The 21,027-nt window shown below is 38.2% G+C and overlaps 1 long non-coding RNA gene across 2 annotated transcripts in view; it reads left to right on the top strand.

Annotated features, from left to right (window-relative positions):
- Nucleotides 1–21,027, top strand: part of LOC116646665 — a 115,949-nt gene that overhangs the window by 74,410 nt on the left and 20,512 nt on the right. The window contains exons 4-5 of one of the 2 annotated variants that reach the window (XR_004302162.1): nucleotides 12,784–12,850; nucleotides 20,088–20,180. This is a non-coding gene — a long non-coding RNA (uncharacterized LOC116646665). The remainder of the gene's footprint in view (nucleotides 1–12,783; nucleotides 12,851–20,087; nucleotides 20,181–21,027) is intronic. The other variant, XR_004302163.1, reaches the window with a different exon arrangement.

Raw genomic sequence — 21,027 nt, 5'->3', positions numbered from 1 at the left:
ACAAGATATAATAAGGATGGGGAACTTCTCCTGAACAGACAGATGTCTGTGCAAAGTCCCAATCTTCTAAAAACAGAGCACTGGTAAATTCTGCCCTTATAATCACTTTCCCTAGAAGCAGGTGGTGGAAGGAGTAAATTTGGACCAAATTCTAAAGAAAAATGAAGAAATTACAATGATGTGGAAATGATAGAATTCTGAGTTTCATCAGAATTGAGAGTATCAGAATGGGGGAAGGGAAAGCTAAGAAGTAATCATACATATGCTCCAGACTATAAGAAAGCAGTTTTAAGAAAACACAGAAAGACAATTAAATGGCCAGGGAGAAGAGGATTCTATAAATAAAATTCTTTCCTTTCGACTGGGAATGTTTCTGATGCAGAAGAAAGTTCAATGTATTTGATGATGTACACGGCCAGTTGTGAGTTTATATTCTTAAAGAACAGGTACAGAAGTTATTGCCCTTATAATCTTTGAATTCCAGGAAGCTTGGACATAGATTAGTACACAATTGAAGTAGCTAAGCTCCTTAGCTTGAATGTTTTGATTAAGTATTTAAATATCCTGCCTTTTTTTTTCAGCCAGGAGAGATTAAGAATCTGGAATTACCCTCCCACTGTAATCAACTAGAAAAGTGAACAAAATATAGGAAACACCTATTTTTAGATATTAGATATAAGGTAACAGTGGACTTTATCCCTGAGAAAAGAAAAATAAAAGGGGTGAGCCCCCCTTCCATTTCCTAGGTTTTCTGTCCTATAATAATTCTTAGACTATGACACAGAAAGACTTTGACAGTCTTCTGGGATTAATGAGACAGAGATTAGATTTCAGGGAATTAGAATTTATAGGACGAGAGAGGATAGAGCTACACAGAGAAAGAACTTCAGAAATTTGCATGGGTTCCCTCATGTTTTGACAAAATACCAATCTGTAACTATATATGATGAGACCCCATGAAGCTGGAAAAGAGCAGCTTCCAAGGAAGGAACAATTACTGGGGAGCTGTAAGATGAATAGTCCACATGCCCATACATTAATTATTAGAGTTTCTTCCATCCAAACTAGAGAGACTTCACTGAATACAAAGGACATTTAGTAGAGACTCCACAAGGGATATATCTTAGAAATGGGACTAAATTAGCTCCAGAAAAAAGCTCTTCGAGACTCACCCTAAAAAGACTTTTCAATAACCTTAAAAGGATCAAACTAACCTGCCAGTAACTTACCTAATGGTCAGAAAATATTTAACATTCTTTAAGGAATACAATACTCATTCCCAAATAATATGACATTCACAAGATCCAATATCCAATAAAAAATTACTAGGGAACAAGACAGTGATGTCCACTTTTGCCACTTTTAGTCAATATAGTATTGGAAGTCCTAGCCAGAGCAATTAGGCAGAAAAAGATATAAAAGTCATCCAGATTGTAAAGGAAGAAATAAAACTGTCACTGTTTGCATGTGACATGATATTATATATAGAAAATCCTAAAGACTTTACCAAAAACTGTTAGAACTGATAAATAAATTCAGTAGTTTCAGAATACAAAATCAAAATATAAAAGTCTGTTGCATTTCTATACACTGATAGTGAACTATCAGAAAGCAAAATTAAGAAACCAAATCCATTTACAATTGCATAATAAGAATAAAATACCTGGGAATAAATTTAATCAAGGAGGTGAAAGAACTATATACTGAAAACCATAAAACATTGGTGAAAGTAACTAAAGATATAAATAAATGGGAAGATATTCTATGCTAATGAATTGGAAGAATTAATATTGTTAAAATGTTCATACTGCCCAGAGCAATCTACAAATCCAGTGCAATCCCTATAAAAACTCAATAGCAGTTTTTTACAGAAATAGAAGAAATGGGGCACCTAGGTGGCTCAGTTGGTTAAGCGACTGCCTTCGGCTCAGGTCATGATCCTGGAGTCCTGGGATCGAGTCCCGCATTGGGCTCCCTGCTCGGCAGGGAGTCTGCTTCTCCTTCTGACCTCCCCTCTCTCATGCTCTCTCTCTCTCAAATAAATAAATAAAATCTTAAAAAAAAAAAAAAAAGAAATAGAAGAAATAATCCTAAAATTTGTTTGGAACCACAAAAGACCCCAGATAGACAAAGCAGTCTTGGGAAAGAAGAACAAACCTGGAGGCATCATTCTTCCTGATTTCAAATTATGTTACAAAGCTATAGTAATGAAAACAGTATGGTATTGGCATAAAAACAGACACATAGATCAATGGAACAGGATGGAGAGCCCAGAAATAAATCCGCGAATATATGGTCAATTAGTTTATGACAAAGGAGCCAAGGATATGGAAAGTCCTTTCATATTTCATATTGAAAGCCTCTTCAATAAGTAGTGTTGGGAAAACTGGACAACCACATGCAAAAGAATAAAACTGGACCACTGTATTCCGGCATATACAAAAATTAAAATGGATTAAAGACTTGAAAATAAGCCCTGAAGCCATAAAATTCCTGGAAGAAAACAGGCAATAAGCTCCTTGACATTGGTCTTGCTTATGATTTTTTGGATTAGATCCCACAAACAAAAGCAACAAAAGCAAAAATAAACAAGTAGGACTAAAACTAAAAAGCTTATGCACAGCAAAGGAAACCCACAAAATAAAAAGGCAGTTTACCAAATGGGAGCGAATTTTTGCAAATCATATATCAGATAAAGGGTTGATATCCAAAATGTATAAGGAACTCATACAACTCAAAAGCTAAATAAATAAGTAAATAAATAAATAAATCTGATTAAAAATGGGCAGAGGATCTGAATAGACATTTTTTCCAAAGAAGACATACAGATGGCCAACAGGTACATGAAAGGTGCTCAACACCACTAATCATCAGGGAAGTGAAAATCAACACCATAATGAGAATATCACCTCACACCTCTCAGAATTGCTAAAATCAAAACACAAGACATAACAAATGTTGGCAAGGATATGGAGAAGAGGGAACCCTTGTGCACTGTTGGTAGAAATGTAATTGGTGCAGCCACTGTGGAGGAGCCTCAAAAAATTAAAAATAAAACTACCATATGATCCAGCATCTCTGCTTTTGGCTATTTATCTGAGGAAAACAAAAACACTAACCTGAAAAGATATCTGTGCCCCCATATTCACTGTAGCATTACTTACAGTAGCCAAGACACGAGAGGCACATAGGTGTCCACTGACGGATTAATGGATAAAGAAAATGTGGTATATATATGTGTATATATATAATATGTATATATATATGTATATATATAATGGAATATTTTTTAGCCTTAAGAAAAGGAATTCTTGATATTTACAACAACATGGATGGACCTTGAGGGAATTATGCCAAGTGAAGTAAATCAGACAGAGGGGCACCTGGGCGGCTCAGTCAGTGAAATGTCTGCCTTCAGCTCAGGTCATGATCTCAGGCTCCCCGCTCAGTGGGAGCCAGCTTCTCCCTCTCCCTCTGCCTCTCCCTCTGCCCCCACTTGTGCTGTCTCTCTCTCAGTCTCTCTTCCTCTGTCAAATAAATAAAATCTTTTAAAAAAAGGAAATAAGTCAGACAGAGGAAGACAAATACCATATGATCTCACTTATATGTGAAATTTTAAAAACCTCATAGATACAGAGAACAGCTTGGTTTTGCTAGAGTTGGGGGGTGGAGGTGAGTGACATGAGTGAAGATGGTCAAGAGATCTAAACCTCTCATTATAAAATAAATAAGTCCTGGGGATGGACTGTACAGCATGGTGACTATAGTTAGTAATACCGTATTGTATATTTGAAAGTTGCTAAGAGAATAGATCTTAAAAGTTCTCATCACATGAAAAAAATAGTAACTATATAAGGTGACAGATGTTACCTGGATTTATCATGGTGATCATTTCACAATATATACAAATATTGAATCATTACGTTGTACACCTGTAATTAATATAATATGTCCATTGTATCTCAATATAAATAAAGTTCAACACCCCTTTAATTCCTTTCAACTGAACAAAATGGTTTAGGAAAAGGATACTAAAAGTGCGACTTTCTCCCCAGAGTATGAAAGACCTAAGTATCCACAAGCAAATTGTGAGAGAGGATGATACTGAAAAAGCCTTGAAATATTGCAAACTGAAGATGCATGACGAGAAAATAACTTGAGTGTGGCTATTGACACATCAGTGCTGAGAGGAATTAATCAGATAAAAAGCTTAGCAGGGGTGCCTGGCTGGCCCAGTTGGAAGAGCCTGTGACTCTTGATCTCAGGGTCATGAATTCGAACCCCACGGTTGGGTGTAGAGATTACTTAAAAAAAAAAAATACATAAACTTAAAAAAAGTAAAAAAGTCTTAACAAACTTTGGAGGATATCAAGAACCAACAGTCTGGAGAGAGAATTAAATTAGTCCTTTCACAGAGGGTACATGGGACAGTGATGGAGTAGCTAGTTTGGACACACCTGTTGGGGCACTTTCCTAACATGGCCACAAATTCTCTGGCACTTGTTTTATCTGTGCTTGTGACTGCTTCAGTCAGTATTGTACAGAAGTGACACTGTGTTTTTTGATCACTGGAACACTCATTCTTGGAGCCCTCAGTGGACATTTAAGAGGTCCATCTTCCCCAAGGCTGCCATCTGACCAGGAAGCGCAAGTCACATGGAGAGGCCACACGTAGTTGTTGCGGTTGACAGTACCATCTAAGCGTATATTTTAGCCGTTTTAGCCCAAGCACAAAACATGTGAGTAAAGAAGCCATCTCGGAAATGGGTCCTCTCACTCAGCTGTTGACCAGCACCCAGCCATTTGCGTCACTCCCAGCTGAGGGCCCAGACATCATGGAACAGAGAAGAGCCATCCCCACTATGCCCTTTCTGAATTTCTGACCTACATAATCTATGAGTTCGTAAAAAATTTTGTTTTTCAGGGACGCCTGGGTGGCTCAGTTGGTTAAGCGGCTGCCTTCGGCTCAGGTCATGATCCCAGGGTCCTGGGATCGAGTCCACATCAGGCTCCTTGCTCAGCAGGGAGCCTGCTTCTCCCTCTGCCTGCCTCTCCCCCTGCTTGTGTTCTGTCTCTCTCTCTGACAAATAAATAAATAAAATCTTAAAAAAAAAAAAAATTTTGTTTTTCAGCCTGGCTCAGTTGTTAGAGCATGTGACTCTTGATCTTGGGGTCATGAGTTCAAGCCCCACATTGGGCATAGAGCTTACTTAAAAAAATTTTCTTTTTGTTTTACACCACTAAAGTTTGGGGTAAGTTGTTAGACAACAGATGTTGATCTGTGTTCAGAACTGTGTTCACCCCAAATTTATATGTTGAAGCCTCTGTACTCAGAATGTGACTGTATTTCAAGATGGGGCTTTTAGAGGTCATAAATTAAAATGAGGCCATTAGATGGGCCCTAATCTAATCCAGTTGGTGTCCTTATAAAGAAGAAGGGATTAGGATACACAGGGAGACATCAGGGATGTGCAGACATGGAGGAAAGACCATGTGAGGACACAGCAAGAAGGAGGAGGTCATTTGCAAGCCAAGGAGAGAGACCTCAAAAGAAACCAGACCTGCTGACACCCTGTTCTTGGACTTCTGGCCTGCAGAACTATGAGAAAATAAATTTCTGTTGTTTAAGCCACCCAATCTGTGGTACTTTGTCATGGAAGTCCTGGCAAACTCAAATCTTTCTCTCCCCACCCCCACCCCCATTCCCACCTGATTCTGTCAAATCATTGAGTGAACCTCAGACTCCTCCCCTACTTTTTTTGTGCTAGATTTTTTTTTTAAGATTTTATTTATTTGACAGACAGAGACACAGCGAGAGAGGGAACACAAGCGGGAGAGGGAGAAGCAGGCCTCCCGTGGAGCAGGGAGCCTGATGCGGGGACCCTGGGATCATGACCCGAGCCAAAGGCAGACACTCAGTGACTGAGCCACCAGGCGCCCCTTGTGCTAGATTTTTAACTTAAAATCCAGACCTGGACTCCTGATCAAACCCAAGGGACTGGCATCCTCTTAGCAGTAATTGGATCTGAGATTTGGGGAGAACTTGGGGATCTTTCCAGTGTGGGCTCACAGGGCAGAAAGGGCCAGTCTGCAAAGGCAAGCTGATAGAGCAGACACCCAGAAATGAGCAGGTAAAAGAGATATGGAAAAATTCTTAAAGATTTCCTTTTTCTAGTCTAATAGAACTTTCTTGAGGCCCAGCTATATTCCAGATATTCTGAGAGATGGCCTAGTATTCTTACCGTACTCTCCATTTTGATTAGGTTAGCTCAAGCTGGATTCTATGACTTGCAACCAGAGTCCTAAATAACCCAAGTGTCAAGTTTGGTCCACCAACAATGGATATTTGTGGGGCAGGGGCCGAGACAGAGGAACGTGATAGGACTCCTGACCCCAACTCTTGTTCCTGGCACACCGAGAAATAACTGGAAAGACCTTTGGTGAGGTCAGGAGCAAGGGGGCAAGATGAATCAGGGAAATTTGAGTTATTACTGTAAATGTGATCTCATTTGTACTCAGCCTTGAGTAGAAATTTGAGTTACAGGGAAATAAATCAAAAAGAATGACAGAAACCTGTGACAATAGTGCCAGGCAGGCCAAAACCTAGAATGAACTGGGGCTTTAAAAAGTGCTAAAGAAAAAAAATTACTCCAGAAAGAAACACAAGAAAAATTGAATCTGCTGGCAGTGTGTTTTGAAATGGTTGGCCAGGATGAAAAAATATAATAATAACAAAATAAAAGAAAAACAGTCTTTCAGGAAGAAGCTCTATGGGCCAAAAAGGAAGCTCAGGGAAGGCCTGTGACCTAGCTGTTAGCAAGAGAGGAAAAGGAGGCATCCCATGCTTGTTCCTTGCTTATCAATCCTGACCTAAGCTTGGTCGCTAAGCAGGCCGGGAACCCACAATGGACGGGAGGAGGAGAAGAAATGCTGGAAACCTGGCCTAGGGAGGAAGTAGGGGGTCAATACACCAGCCAGAAACTCAGTCATAGCCAATGACCCAGAAGCTTCTTGTCCCTTTGCAATGGCACATACACCCTGATAGAGAAGCAGATCGATCCTGATAGGCACATGAGCCCTGATAGCAACATATATCCTAAGAGCATCAACATATATGGGAAACTGAATGATTGTTCCTGAATACATGTGCCCTAGGGGAGGATTATACTTCCCTATAGCACTGATGTCAGGCCAGGCCATGAGATTTCCTTTGGCCAAGGAAGTGTCAGCAGAAGTGCTATGTGTCATTTCCAGACAGTCACTTTTAGACCCAGTGTGTGGTTTGCCATTTCTCCTTTTTCTCAGCAATGAGAATGTTCCAGATGGAGGCTGTTCTATCAACCAGTGTCCCAGGGTAAAAGCAATATGAGCAAAGCTTACTGGTTTGTCATGTACATGAAGTGTAATGAGAAATAAATCTTTGTGTTAGCCATTGTGATTTGGGAGGCTGTTTGTTACTGCAGCACAACCTGGCTTCTCTTTACTCTTACAACCTGCAAGATCAATAGCACTGGGGATGAGAATAGAGCATATCTGGTCACCAGGGACAATCTACAGGCTCTAGAGGATGGCAGTGGAAGAGTATTATAGGAAGACCCAGGACAATCTGCCAGAAGCTCAGGGCCAAGCTAAACATGAGAATTGTCTGGAGAAAGCAGGACATAAGAAATCCCCTGGAATACAAAGTGTATTACTCATTTACTTCAACTGAAAACACAGTGGGCTGCTGATGTCTGATAAAACAGAGGTTGTGTTAATGAAGAGGGTTTGAGGGGATGTTGAGATTTTGTTTTGTTTTTCAGCTAGGTCCTGAGCCAAAAGGTAAAGTGAGGATTGAGCTGACTTATTTGAGGAGGTAGAGCAAATGATGACAAATGCACACATACTCCCTGGAACCACCACTGTTTGGGGATAGAGTCTTTTTTTTTTTAATTAAAAATTTTTTTTTAAGATTTTATTTCTTTATTTGAGAGAGAGAGCACGAGTTGGGGGGAGGAGCAGAGGGAGAGGGAGAAGCAGACTCCACCCTGAGCAGGGAGCCCAATATGGGGCTCGAACCCAGGACCCTGGGATCATGACCTGAGCCACCCAGGCGCCCTGGGGAAAGAGTCTTTTTTTTGGGGGGGGGGGGAGAGTCTTTTGAATGTAGAATCCAGAATAGTAGTGCTCTACTATTGATCCAGGCCACAACCCCCTTTTCACACAGTCTCTGTCTCCATTATAAAAGCCAGTTCTAACCTTCTATTTAAATAAGTTCTCCATGGAAGCCTTGCTTGCTTTATGCAGCGACCTGCCTGGGGACAGGAAATATGCCCTGAACCTTTGCCTGAGGGCAAGGACCCTGTTGGCCCAGGCACCAAATTTCCTTCCTGCTATCTGCCCCTCTCCTGGGTTCTGAGTGTGCCACATCAGACTCCATTCTAGGTTCACTGCTCACTTCTGAAGACATCAGTACCATCTTGGAATCATCACCCTCCTGTCCTTGCTGGCCCTTTGCCTGGAATAAAACAGGGATTGTTGGGACCCTGGGTCATCTTTCTTTGCTTGCCAACCCGAGACCCTGCATTTGTCTCAAGGCTCCGTCAGTCCGCCCCATTCTGGCCCTCCCTGGGTGACTAACACCTGTGCTCAACTCTTCTCTCCTGCTGCAAAGCTGTGCTCTTTGTGTGTGGGCATGTCACAAATCAGGAGGACAACCATATGAATGAGGGGGAGATTCAACTTTTAAAATGATCTCCGATGTAGGAAAAGATGTTAGGGTTTGAAGCCGAGGGCCAAGAAAGAATTCGTGAGACGTCATTGGTGCAAAAAGGTGATTTTATTAAAGCACGGGGACAGGACCCGTGGGAAGAAAGAGCTGCACTGGGGGTCCTAAGGAATGAGTGGCCCATTATATACTTTCAAGTTGGGAGGGGGTTAGGGATAATGTAAGCCTCTAAGGAATTTGGAAGCAAGGTTTCCAGGACTTTGCGGGGGCTAGCTGTTGTTGGGAAGAGATCATTTATTACCGTCTAATAAAACCTGAGTCATGAGACCCTTCAGATGTATATCGGTGGGTCATATGCTTGGGGGCTGATTGCCAACATGTATTTTGGGAGGTAGAGATAAAGGAAGTTTCTAAAGGAATTTTTATATGTTAAAGGAGACTTTCAGGATCCTGGGGGTTGGGCTAAGATTACCTTTTGCCTTTAGCAAAGTATTAACTTCGAGGCAGTTGAGTCCCTAAAGGAATGTCACTTTGCCTGTTTCAAGGACTTGTCAATGGGCTGTAGGTTGTAAGGAAATTTAATAATTTTTCTTCTGCCTTTGTTTCCCACATCAATCTCAGCTATTTTTCATGAGTGATCCAAACCAATAGGGAAGAATCCACCAGGAAGGTTTTATTAGCAAGGTCAAAAATGGAATTTCAAGAGTCCAAGATGGGGAGGATCCAGGATGACAGGTGTTCATTAAAAAAAAAAAAAAAATGGGCCTGTTTGACCACGGGAACCAAATGTCTATTGCAGTTACTAAAAAAGTTATCAAAGGAAAGGAGATATTAATCTTCCTCTAAATTATTTTTGCCTGTCTATGTTTGGAAAAGGTTTTTGACCCTGACTTGTCAGATTGAGGTCGGTCAGGATGGCTGGATTAAAATTTTAACTTCAGCAATGTCATGACATTCACACAAAGTTAGAGGGACTATTCTACATTTAAAAAGACTGAAGAATCATGAAAACCAAATGCAGCGTGAGCTCCTTTATATGATCCTAGATTGAAAAGCAAACAGCTAAAAAAGCATTATTTGTATCATAGGGAAATTTTATATGGTCTGTGTATAACTTTATTAAATGTATTAAATTGCTGTTAATTTTCTTTTTTAAAAAAAGATTTTATTTTTAAGTAATCTCTACACCCAACTTGGGACTCGAACCCACAACCCTGAGATCAAGAATCACACATTCTGGGAGTGCCTGAGTGGCTTAGTCATTAAGCGTCTGCCTTCGGCTCAGGTCATGATCCCAGGGTCCTGGGATTGAGCCCCGTATCGGGCTTCCTCACTCTTCCCCCTGCTTGTGTTCCCTCTTTCGCTGTCTCTCTGTCAAATAAATAAAATCTTAAAAAAAAAAAAAAAAAAGAATCACACATTCCACCGACTGAGCCAGCCAAGCGCCCCTTGCCGTTATTTTTCTAAAGTGAGATAATGATGATGTCGTTTTGAAGACAATGTCCTTGTTCTTAGGAGATACACATTGTCATGCTAAAATAGTTAAGTGTGAAATGGTATGATGTTTCCAACTTTCTTTCAAATAGCTCAGAAAAATAAGAATTACACATAAGTAAAATCTAGGTGAAGAATATACAGGTACCTATTGTATTCATCTTTCAACTTTTCTATAGGTTTGAAAATTTTAAAGAGGAAATTTTATCTTGAGAAACCATTGAGAGGAGAGTAACTTGGGCTTAAATGAAGAATGAAAGAAAAGCCAAGATTACTGTGTTCAATTATATGTGTTTCCTCAACTACCTCACAGGAAAATGGTGGGGCTTATTCAGAATGTCTCCAAAGAGCAAAGGTAGGATCAAGGCATGGGAGAGACCAGAAACTAGATTTTAGCTTAACAAAGAAAACCTTGCAGTAAGACTCTCATGCCTTGTCTATAGCCAGCTCCAGTAGCAGAGAGAAGACAATTTTAAAAGTGATAATGTGTTTGTCACTTAATATGATCTTTGGATTTTTATTATCAGAGTGACCAGCAAAATCAAGGGAGCTGCTTGAATTTTAATCTAAGAGCAAGGGAATATCTGTACAGAATGAAAGTTAAAAAAACAGTAAAGATTTTCTAAATTATTGAATAAAGGTTGTTCAAAACACTGAAAGCAACCTATATAACCGTTTATGCACGTACTAGATCATATAAACAGTGGTGTAAGAGATGATTCCACCTGATATGTAAGATTTTGCCCCTTTCACTTTTGATGAAAGGCTTAGTCTTGTGGTTTTATATTTCCAACACCTCCCCAGAACTTTTAGCAAGGTACAATACTTAACTAAGGACTGAAAAAAAATTAATTTATTTTTATTTTAATGGTTGCCTTCTTTTTAAAGTAACTTTCCTGGATTTCCATTTATGATATAGTCATATGTTTTTTCCGCTTTAAGTAAATATATTATAGTCTGAAAAAATATATTATAATCTGAAAAAAATGTAATCAATTAAAAAATTATACCTGGGTGGCTCAGTCAGTTAAGCATCTGCCTTCAGCTCAGGTCATGATCCCAGGGTCCTGGGATCAAGCCCCATGTTGAGCTCCCTGCTCAGCAGGAAGTCTGCTTCTCCCTCCTCCTCTGTCCCTTCCCCAGCTTGTGCTCTCTCTTTCAAATAAATAAATAAAATCTTAAAAAAATAAAATAAAATAAAAAATTATACCAAGGGATGTACCAATATGGCAAAAACTGTGCAGGGGATATTTAGGTATTTGTCCTGGAGGAGGTTCTTTTTCTCTCCTGTGTAACTGAAGTGCTAGAGGCCATTCATTTGCAAACAAGACTCATCTCTAAGGAGAGCTGCCTCCTTTGATGATGAGCCTCTGAAGTTCTCCAGGGTTGATGTGGACAGATGCCAGCTCTTCATGTGGAATAAAGCTACAAAAGTAGTCTGTCTTAATGGTTCTCTCTTCACTGTCTTGAATCTTCTGCAACTTCCCCTGAATTGCAATTCTTTGCATGCTGGTCTCCAGCCCTTCAGTTGCTTTCTCTTTGATGACTTTCAAGTCTTTGCAGACTTAACAAATACTCTAAAAGAAGGCTCAGAAATTTCCTTGATTGCGACTTTCCATGCAGTATTTCCAAGCCTCAAGAGATGATTGAGAGACATCATATAATATGGTAGCACCTACATCAGATTGAGTAGTCCTTACAATCTTTTCCTTAGCACTGAACATCATTTGCCCTTTTGAAACATGTATGCAAGAAGGACATCTTACTTTCTTTGACCTTCTTCAATTTGTCCTATCATATTTCATTTTATACTATAGGCAAGCACTTTCTTTCCTTTTAAAAGTGTTAATAACGTGCTATAATATGTTTTCCTCCTTTTTCTCTGAGACGTTAAAAACCGTAGTATTATAAATTATAGTACCAATGGGAATCAAAACAAGCCTAAGTAAACCACTGAACCATCCTGCTTGAGAATACACTACTCTTGATCACAATAGAATCAAATGGTCTACCTTGTACAAACAAATCCCTCCCCATTCTTTGCTTGCTGCCACTGATTGACCATTCAAATAATAGGGGTGATTGATTATTAATTTCTCTTGAGCATCATAGTATAACATATCTATGAATTTTTTTGAAACCACAATGTTCATAAGTAGAAAAATAGTGTTAATACCCAGTTTTCTTAATTTAAAAATTGTATATTGAACATTTGTACACCTGAAAATGAAAGTATTATCTAACAATGAAAATTCTTGCCTTGTGAAGCAGTAATTTTCCTTTTATAGGATCCTTACAGATGGTGACTAGATGATCACATGTTAGAGTTACATTTGTGAAGTGGGATGGTGTAACCATTACTGCCTCACGAATTCAATATTATATAAAGTTTCTGTGGCATAGAAGGACAATTTAAATGATATGTGTGCTTTCCTGTGTCAGCCCAGTCAGAGGAAAAAACGAAGATGATAGTTCTGCCAAAATTTGAATCAGACAGTACATATTCTGAATTATTACCAGGTTGTATTAGTAAAAACCAAATTATTAAAATACTTTTCTGGTGAAATTCATTTCTCACACAGATTTCCTCTGAATCTTTCCTGTAAAGTAAAGCTAGTGATGTCTCATAAGGATGTGCACCTTGGCTGGGTAAGTAAAATTTTCTAAGTACAAAGAACACTCCAAATAACTCATGAAGTATAATAAACATACTCAGGCATGTCAAATTCAAACTTTGATGTGTATTAATGACTCATTTTTTACTTACAGTTGTTATATAAAATCTTATTTTCAACTTAAACACAATATGAAAAGTTCAGAGGAAAAACCAAGACACTAGAAGGAGGATGGACATAAAAACTTCCTCTTTGATAATTGGTTTCAGTATTTTGTATTAAAGATTTGCAACGAGGTTGCCTGGAGAATTAAATCCCTAGGAAATTTTCACTCAAATGAGGGAAGAAAGCAGTTTACTGTAAGAGTAAAAAAAATATTTTTTTCTATATTTTATATTGCTCTGTATTGTTTTCAAACCCAGTTTTCCAGAGCCAGGGTTTCAAGGACAACCAGAGTCTGATGTTACTCTCTCTAGATTTGCTTCTTGAAGCTCATCTGCCTCCAGCCTAGCCTGCGTTATGCTGGTGTCTCCTTGTCACACACACGTTCAGCATAACCACTTAGAGCTTCATGTATATATTTACCTAGCCTACAGTTACATTTCCTTTCCCTTCCACCTATTCCCATTTTATTTTTTTAAAGATTTTATTTATTTATTTATTTAGCATGAATGGGGGCGCATAGAGGGAGAGAGAGAGCGAGAATCTCAAGCAGACTCCATGCTGAGCACAGAGCTCAACTCGGGGCTCGATCTCATGACCCTGAGATCCTGACCCGAGCCAAAATCAAGAGTCAGACACTTAACTGACTGAGCCACCCAGGTGCCCCAAAAGCTGACTAACTTAGCTGTCTTGTGGTTTTTTTTTGCTTTGTTTTTTTTGTTTTTTTTTAGTAGGCTTCTGGTGCAGGGCTTGAACTCACGACCCTGAGATCAAGACCTAAGCTGAAATCAAGATTTTGCTTAATCAACTGAACCACCCAGGCGCCCCTTACCTATTCCCATTTTAGGGGAAGGAGTTGTATGGCTCCTTTAATACAGTTCTCTCATTTTTAAATTGAGAACCTGTAGCCTAGCAGAACCATTTGAGATTTGCCCAATCAAAAAAGGATAAGCCACATCATCTCCATGAGGTTTGATTGTTCCCAGTACACTCATTTATCTTCCTCTCCCATGAATTCCCTCAAAAGCAACATCCTTCTACATCTTTGCCAATACTTGGTATTGTCAGCCTTTTGATTTTAGCCTTTGCGGTGGTGTGCAGTGGTATCTCATTAGGGTTTTAATTTGTATTTCCCTAGTGAGTACTAATACTGAACATGTTTACATGTGCTTATTTTCAAGTCATTTATTTTCTTGATGAGGTGTCTATTAAAATATTTTGGCCATTTTTTTATTGGGCTATTGGTTTTATTATTGAGTTATAAGTTTTTTCGTTTTCTTTTTTTTCCCTTTCCTTTCCTTTCCTTTCCTTCCCTTCCCTTCCCGAGGGAACACAAGCAGAGGGGGTGGGAGAGGGAGAAGCAGGCTCTCCGCTGAGCAGGGAGCCCGATGCGGGGCTCGATCCCAGGACCCTGGGATCATGACCTGAGCTGAAGGCAGACGCTTAACAACTGAGCCACCCAGGCGCCCCTGACAGTGTCCTTTTTCAGAATGATTTTGGCTGTTCTGTTTGTATTTCTCCATAAATTGCAGATCTTCTTGTCAATTTCTACAAAAGCCTTCTGGGATTTTGATAAGGATTGCATTAAATCAATGGGTTAACTTAGAAGGAACTGCCAACTTAGCAATATTAAGTCTTTCCCATCCATGAATATGAATATCTTCTCTATTTAAGTCTTTAATTTCTTTCAACAATCCTATATAGTTTTCACTGTACAAGTTCTACATTTCTTTTGTTAAATATATTCCTAAGTATTTTGATCTTTTGATATTGTGAATGAAATTGTTTCCTTAATTTCATTTTTGGATTGTTCATTGTTAGCTTACAGAAATAAAATTGACTTTTCTATGTTGATTTTGTATACTCTGACTTTGTTAACCTAAATTGCTAATTCTAGTTGTTTGGGTTTATATATATATATATATTCCTTGTACATACATGACTCTGTCATCACAAGTAAAGACAGTTTTACTTTTTCTTTTCCAATCTATATGCCTCTAATATCTTTATTTTTTTATTGCACTGGGCAGAATCTCCAGTATAAGAATAGAAGTGATGAGAATGGACATCCTTGTCTTACTCCTGATTGGGGGTGGGGGACAGAATACAGTCTTTCACTTCTATGGGTGGTATTAATTGTAGGTTTTCAGAGATGCCCTTTACCAGGTTGAGGAAATTTGTTGAGAGTATTTTTTTAAACCATAAATAGCTATTGAATTTGGCCAAGTGTTTTTTCTACATCTATTGAGATGGTAATATGTTTTTTTTTTGTCCATCGCTGTATTAATATAGTGCATTACATTAATTGATTTTCAGATGTTGAACTAACCATGTATTTCTGAGTTAAACTCCACTTGGTCATGATATATAATTGCTTTTATATGTTGCTGAGAACCGTTTAATATTTTGTTAAGGATTTTCCTTCTATATTCATGAGGGATATTGGTCTGTAGTTTTCTTATACTGTCTTTGTGTATGTGTCACTTTTTGACTTGGAAACAATACTGTACGTGTGTGCCTTAAGGTCACAAATACAACAGTGAATAATGTTCACTACATTCTCTACTCTCATGGAGTTTACAGTCCTATTGGAAAAGTCATAAATACTAAAAGAAAATAAATGTTATTTTAGATATACAATTATAATTGTGATTGCTTTAAAATAAATAAATAATGTTATATGATTGTTTAAAGTTATGGAACCAAATGGAGAGGGGTAGGTGGACATTAAAAAAAATTTTAATTCCAGTATAATTAACAGAGTGTTATATTAGTTTCAGGTGTACAGTATAGTGATTCAGCAATTTTATGCATGATAAGTATACTTTTAATCCCCTTCACCTATTTCACCATCCCCCCACCCCCTCCCCTCTGGTAACCACCAGTTTGTTTTCTATAGTTAAGAGTCTGGTTTTTCTATTTGCCTTGTTTTATACTTCGTTTATTTTTGTTTCTTAAATTCCACACATGACTGAGATCATATGGTATTTTGTCTTTTTCTGACCATTTTTTTAATTGGATTATTTGTTTTCTTGGTGTTAAGTTGTATAACCTCTTTATATATTTTGAATACTAACTCTTTATTGGCTATGTCATTTGCAAATACCTTCTCCCATCCAGTAGGTTGTCTTTTAGCTTTGTTGATTATTTCCTTTGCTGTGCAGAAGCTTTTTATTTTGATATAGTCCTAAGAGTTTGTTTTTGCTTTTGTTTCCCTTGCCTCTGGAGATATTTCTAGAAAGATGTTGCTATGGCCAATGTTAAAGAAATTGCTGCCTATGCTCTCTTCCAGGATTTTTATAGTTTCCGGTCTCACATTTAGGTCCTTAATCTATTTTGGGTTTATTTTTGTCTATGATGTAAGGAAGTGGTCCAGTTTCATTCTTTTGCATGTAGCTGTCCAGTTTTCCCAACACCATTTGTTGAAGAGACTCTCTTCTTCCCATTGCATATTCTTGTCTCTTTTGTTGAAGGTTAATAGACCATATAATTGTGGGTTTATTTCAGGGATTTCTATTCTGTTCCATTGATCTATGTGTCTATATTTATGCCAGTACCATACTGTTTTAATTACTATAGCTTTGTAATATAACTTGAAGTCTGGAATTGTGCTATCTCTAGTTTCGTTTTTCTTTTTCAAGATTGCTTTGGCTATTCGGGGTCTTTAGTGGTTCTGTGCAAATTTTAGGATTGTTCATTCTAGTTCTGTGAAAAATGCTGTTGGTGTTTTGATAGGGATTGCATTAAATCTGTAGATTGCTTTGGGTAGTGTGGATATTTTAACAATATTTGTTCTTCTAGGGGAGCCTGGGTGGCTCAGTCATTAAGTGTCTGCCTTCGGCTCAGGTCATGATCCTGGCGTCCTGGGATCGAGCCCCCACATCAGGCTCCCTGCTCAGCAGGGGGTCTGCTTCTCCCTTTCCCACCCCCCTGCTTGTGTTCCCTCTCTCGCTGTGTCTCTCTCTGTCAAATAAATAAATAAAATCTTAAAAAGAAAAAAAAACAATATTTGTTCTTCTAATCCATGAGCAGGGAACATCTTTTCATTTGTTTGTGTCATCCTCAATTTCTTTCATCAGTGTTTTATAGTTTTTAGAATATAGGTCTTTCACCTCTTTGGTTAAATTTATTCCTAGGTGTTTTATTGTTTTTGGTGCAGTTGTAAATGGGATTGTTTTCTTAGTTTCTTTCTGTTACTTCATTATCTGTGTGTAAAAATGCAATGGATTTCTGTATATTGATTTTTTATCCTGCAACCTTACTGAATTCATTTATCAGTTCTAGTAGTTTTTTGGTGGAGTCTTTTGGGTATTCTATGAATCATGTCATCTTCAAATAGTGAGAGTTCTACTTCTTTCTTTCCAATTTGGATGCCTTCTATTTCTTTTTGTCATCTGATTGCTGTGGCTAGGACTTCCAGTACTATGTTGAATAAAAGTGGTGAGAGTGGACATCCCTGTCATGTCCCTGATCCTTAGGGGAAAAGCTCTTAGTTTGAGTATGTTGGTGTGGGTTTTTTCATAAATGGTCTTTATTATATTGAGGTATGATTCCTCCAAACTTACTTTGTTGAGGGTTTTTATCATGAATGGATGTTGTACTTTGTCAAATGCTTATTCTGCATGTATTGAAATGATCTTTTGATTTTTATCCTTTCTCTTATTGATGTGATGTATCACATTGATTGACTTGCGAATATTGAACTACCCCTGCATTGGTAGGGGGACATGCTTTATCGATTAGTAAGGAAGAACTCTCCCAAGGGGTGATATTTAAGCTAAAACCTAAAACATGAGCCGCCTGGAAAAGGGAAAGGAGATATGGGAGTATTTCAGACAGAGGTAACAATAGGTGCAAAGGAGCCAGCCAGGAAAAACTTTGATGAAATAGAGAAACTGGGCCATATGAAGAAAAGCAAAATACATGAATGACTAAAGGGAGGGGGAAGCTTGAAAGGTAAAATGCTTTACTTTATCTTCTAAAAGTACTGAATTTGGCCCTGAGAAAAATGCAGGTATTACTCGAAGAAGCCAAAGAGTTGCTTGGATGGAAAGAAAATTATTTCTAATCCTGTCTTCTTGTCACTTAGAAGGTTCCTAGAGGCTGGGTATGATGATGCTCTCACAAACCTTAAGATCCACTGGTTGAATGTGACTTCAGGGATTTTCAGACATCTTGTATACCAAAACCCAAATAAGAGAAGCCTGCCCACTGCATTTTGCTGGAAGTACTTGTATAAATAGTTCAGTGTGGTTTTTATTCTTCAATGGTCATAAGGATTTTTCTGGCACTCAAAGAGTTACATACCCATTCATCTGTCAACTGAAATAGAAATATTACTCAAGAGAGTGTTCACAGGCACATGTTTAAATAAATGCAGGTAAGACAAGTGAAAAATGGCTCAGTCCTACATACCCTTGGCATTCTAGGAAGCATGTGTACATTTTAAAACTGATTGCTTTTCTAATTCTCTGTGTATCATATTGACGGCTTTAAAAAGAATTTACTGATTTTCTTGATGAAGAGTTTAACAAATGCAGAATTGAATCTTAATTTCTGAATGCTTTGATTGCTTCTAATTGCCTTTTGTTTCTTTATGTGTCTCAGTTTAATACCACAGAAAGCTTTTGAATCATTAACACTGGAAACATAAACCCACCACTTCATCACACAATAAGTAAATCATAGGCATCCAGGCTAGCCTGCAAATCTGACCTGGAAGTGTCTTCTCTAAGGTTCAGCTGGGAGATTTGTCTGTCTTCAGCGGCTTAAGTCATTTGTCATCTTAGTGGAAATTTTCAGGATGCCCTCACGGCTATAAATTTCCAGCCTGGTATGGAAATTCATTGCCCCATCCACATCTGAACATTCTAGATATGGAAGAAGCTTTAAGTTATATTCACTGTCTGAAACAGCAAGGGAATCTTAAAGTCCTCTTATTGCAAACCCCTTCTCCTCCTTCTCCCCCAACCCAGCGGAAGTAATGGTATAATGCAAAGGTAGCTTTAAAATAACATATACCGAAGGTTATTGTTAGCTCTTAGCTTAAGAATACAAACTTCAGGGCGCCTGGGTGGCTCAGTCGTTAAGCATCTGCCTTCGGCTCAGGTCATGGTCCCAGGGTCCCGGGATGGAGTCCCACATCGGGCTCCCTGCTGGGTGGGAAGCCTGCTTCTCCCTCTCCCATTCCCTCTGCTTGTGTTCTCTCTCTCACTGTGTCTCTTTCTGTCAAATAAATAAAATCTTAAAAAAAAAAAAGAATACAAACTTCAGAATTAGACCTGGATTCAAATCTAGACTCCCCGCTTTTAGCTGTATGCCCTCAGGAAAGTTATTTACTCTCTCTGAGACTCAGATCCTTCATCTAAAGAATGGAGGAAATAATCTCTATCTCAAATGGCTGTTATAAGAATCAAACAAGATAATATACATAAAGCATAAGGCCTAGTTCTCGGCACACAATAAGAGCTCATGAAACTTATTAATTTACAGGTAAGGAAACTCATCTATCTATGAAATATCTAAGAGGCCACACACTTGTCCAACGTGTCATGGAATGACTGGTGCAGAACCATAGAGTTGAATGCTCTTGATTTTCATACCAGAGTTCATTCTGCTCTAAATGCTCAAATACTTTGGTTGTTTTTCAAGTGATAAGTGCAGAATTATTCCTCCTGCTTTCTTATTTTTCTGATCACTTACAGTTTTGGTTCTAGCTTGCTATCATGTGAACCTTAAGCTAACCAATATGCTCATCTGAAAAAATATGAAAACAGTGCAAAATAATTAGAAGGTGAAAAACCTAATTGGAAAAGAAATATTCTGAGAATATGGTAAAAATAGTTAGAAGAAATACATACGCAAAAAACTGTAGAATAATGGCTTTGTTTTGAATGATGATACTTTTTAATTTGCTAAAGGAATTTTTCCAGGAAAAAATGATTCTTGATGCAAAGTCTAATATATGGTCTTTGTATATGCATGTATGTTTATATTACCAAAAAATGTTTTTAAGAACTTTTTTTCCCCCTAAATGTTTCAGCTAAACAAGAAGGGTTTGTAGAGGGGAAGGAGGAGAGAGACCTAATGCTGTTTTTCCCCTGTGACAGGAGGGATTTTACCAAGAAATAGAAGATGGATACCACCTTGTTCCCACTGCCAAAAGGAGTTCTACTGAAGTCCAAAGCAGAAGAGGAAAGTGAGTAAGTAATTCTTACTGATGATAGCTAGAACAGTAAACTGGGAGTCGAGAAGGAGCTTTCCCCTCTTGTGCTAGTTCAACATTATTTCAGCCTTGTTTGCTTGGGCCCCCAGCCTCCTTCCCTTGGTATCACCAATCCACCCCTGACCTGGGAGGGCATAGCCCAGGACCTCTTGCAGCCTGTGGGCCCCAGTGAAACTTACTGGAAATGTGACAGCAGTAATTGTACTGCTGTGGTTCCTTGGATCATATTAAGTAAGATTCCTTTTATTCATATTTACATAAGCAAAATGTGATAGTAACTACAAATAATATAAGTAATATGAAATGTGAGAGTGAAAAAAATAAGTCCTCTTCGCCCACAGCACTTGGTATCTTGCTTTTTTCACTTGACCATATGTCTTGGAACTTTCACGTAGTAAATATAAATCTACCTCATTTTTTTTTTCAATCATCATATAGTATTCTACAGTATAAATGCACAAAATTCATTTAACTATTCCCTAATTGAGGCAAATTTCTGCGCTTTTCCAGTTGTTCTTTATTATAAATAAAGCTGCAATGACTGTGTTTATTTTTGAACATGAATGTTTCAAAAGAATAGATTCTTAGAAATGGAATTCAGAATTCCAAGGATATGCTTATTTTAAATTTTAATAGATATTTCTAAGTTGCCATCAAAAAAGTTTGTATTAATGTACGCTATTACAAACTGTATGGAAATCACCCATTTCCACCTGATAATACTTGTGTCAATCTATTCTTCACAACCTGATTGGTTATAAAGTATGCCTCATTGCTTATTTTGCATTTCCTTTATTACTTTTGAGACTAAGCAACTCTTTAAA

This window comes from Phoca vitulina, unplaced genomic scaffold, assembly GCF_004348235.1.
Source record: "Phoca vitulina isolate PV1807 unplaced genomic scaffold, GSC_HSeal_1.0 scaffold37, whole genome shotgun sequence".
NCBI lineage: Eukaryota > Metazoa > Chordata > Mammalia > Carnivora > Phocidae > Phoca > Phoca vitulina.
Note: the sequence above shows the minus strand (reverse complement) of the source record. Positions and strands in the feature narration are given on the sequence as shown.